This window comes from Pongo abelii, chromosome 16 (genome assembly GCF_028885655.2).
Source record: "Pongo abelii isolate AG06213 chromosome 16, NHGRI_mPonAbe1-v2.0_pri, whole genome shotgun sequence".
NCBI classification, from domain to species: domain Eukaryota; kingdom Metazoa; phylum Chordata; class Mammalia; order Primates; family Hominidae; genus Pongo; species Pongo abelii.
Window position 1 is genome coordinate 72,660,171 of NC_072001.2, and position 2,460 is coordinate 72,662,630.

At 43.6% G+C, this 2,460-nt stretch overlaps 1 non-coding gene across 1 annotated transcript; it reads right to left on the bottom strand.

The window, feature by feature from the left end:
* Positions 1-2,020: 2,020 nt before the first annotated feature.
* Positions 2,021-2,229, bottom strand: LOC112129299 (small nucleolar RNA U3). Its single transcript, XR_002911704.2, has one exon. It is a non-coding gene; the product is annotated as a small nucleolar RNA U3 (small nucleolar RNA).
* Positions 2,230-2,460: the final 231 nt, after the last annotated feature.

Sequence of the window (2,460 nt, forward strand, 5' to 3'; positions counted from 1 at the left end):
CTGCTGTTGGTCTTGTCCATAGTTTGGCAATGTGCTCTGCAAGAATGGTCTGTTTTGTAATGTTGGCTTTCACTCTATTCTGCCATGACACAGGCTGGATTTTCCCTGCCACCATTGCCGGATGTGAGATTTAGACAGTCCTGATGCTAACAAGAAGGCACCTCAAACCTGTGTTCCAAAAACTAAGCTTTTTTTGTTTGCCAATTAATAATACCATGAATGGAAATTTTGACTTTTCAGGCTTGGATTTATATAATAAACCATGGGTATTGTGTGTTCAGAGCAGCTAATGACATGCCAGGCACATGAATGAGTCTTATCCTTACCTCCATTAGCATTTAGTAGATGAAGACATTCAGTGATGAAAAGCATGACTTCTAGCCAGGACTCCTCATGTCAATGTGAAAAAGACCATTTGTGTAAGTTACTACAACTACTTGGGGAAAATGGCAGTTCTACTTTGAGGCATTACTCAAGAGAAACTACATGTGGACATAGGATACATGCCTGGGAATGTTCAAAGCAACACTTGGGGCTTTTCATAAGCTCAAAAAAGACAAATATATGCATCTGAAAAGAGTAATAAATACCAAAGACGGGATAGTGAACAATTTAGGACCTTGAGCAAGGTGGAGTTGACAATGGGTAGGAGTATGTAGGTGTCAGTATTAGAGTTTTATATTCTAAGTTTTTTGAGAGGGGTTCTTTTGCTGTTGCCCAGGCTGGAGTGCAGTGGTGCAGCCATGGCTTACTGCAGCTTCAAACTCCCAGGCTCAAATCGATCATCCCACCTCAGCCACCCTCAAGTAGCTGGGACTACAGGCATGCCACCATGCCTGGCTAATTTTTTGTAGAAAAACCTCAGTCTCCTGGTGTCAAGGAGTCTGCACGCCTTGACCTCCCAAAGTGCTGTGATTGCAAGTATGAGCCACCATGCCTGGCTAGTTTTGTGTTTTTAATACACGGCTTGAACATCCCTTTCCCAAAATCCAAAACGTAAACATGACACGCAAAGGAAATGCTCATTGGAACGTTTTCGATTTTCAGGTAAGGAATGCCCAACCTGTATATTAAAACCATAGGCCAGGCATGGTGGTTCGTGCCTGTGATTCCTGCACTTTGGGAGGCTGAGGCAGGAGGATCGCTTAAACCCATCCCCGCCTCTACAAGAAATTTTTTTTTAAATTAGTGCAGTGTGGTGGCATGCACCTGTGGCTTCAGTGAGCCGTGTTTGTACCATTACACTCAAGACTGGGTGACAGAGTGGGACCCTGTCTAAAATTACCTAAGATCACAAAGTATACATAAAAACCTTAGGTATATACAAGTATTCCAAAGTCTGAAAAAAATTAGAAATCTGAAACACAAATGGTCCCAAGCATTTCGGATAAGGGATGCTCAGCCTGTACTAAAGGGCAGTTGTGAACTAGTGAGGATGGTGTCACAAGACAAAGATAAGGGATAGCCTATATTCACATTTTAAGTGCCTGCTTTTCCTTCACCCATTAACAGCTAACATTAGCTAGGACTGCTCGTCTGTGTGGCATGTCATTCTTTACGACAGTCCCATGACAGTATGACCTCATGTTGGGGATGGGGAAGTGGAAGCTCTCAGGTTACAAACTAGTAAGTGGATGGGTGAACTAGATTAAAACCCACTCTGTCCCTGTTCTCTTAACTGCATGGTCCATGCTTCTGGTGCTTTCTACCACCTGCATCAGCTTCCTCATCTGTAATGACCGTAGGGTTCTGGAGAGGTAACAGTAGGAATTCTTTGTGCTGAGTGAACAAGTGTCAGAGGAGGGAATACTAACACTTCACTTAGCTGAAGAATGGGTTAAAGAGAATACTAACAAGATACGGGAAAAGGACAGCATCTAGAAGAGCAGACATTAAGTGGTAAGCTAGGGATGTTGTAAATATCAAACTCAGCTATCCAAACAATCCAATCATAACTAAAATGTTCACTAGCAAGACTCCAGTGTTAACAGTCTATAAGTGCATGGCCCAGGCTTTTTCCCCGACTCAGACTGCATTCTCTCCCTTGGAGGAAGAGAGGAACCATCATCGATAGCAAATGACAGTTGCAGCAAAGCAACACCAAGAGCCAACCTCACGCTCAGCAGAGGATGCTGTGCTGCCACCTCCTCATGGTTTCCAGTGTTGTACACATTGAGAGAAACTTCTCTAGTAAGGAACTACAGAATTGATGCCTGAAATTATACTCGGTCCAGCATTTTTTTTTTTTTTTCCAATTTATTTGAGACAGGGTCTCACTGTTGCCCCGGCTGGAGTGCAGTGGCATGGTCATAGCTCACTGCAGCCTTTCTTGGGCTAAGTGATGCTCCTGCTTCAGCCTCCTGAGTGGCTGGGACCGTAGGCATGAGCCACCCTGCCTGGCATGGCCCAGCTTTTTAAGAAATCTTAATATAGCTAAAAATCTTTCTAAAGAACAATTTG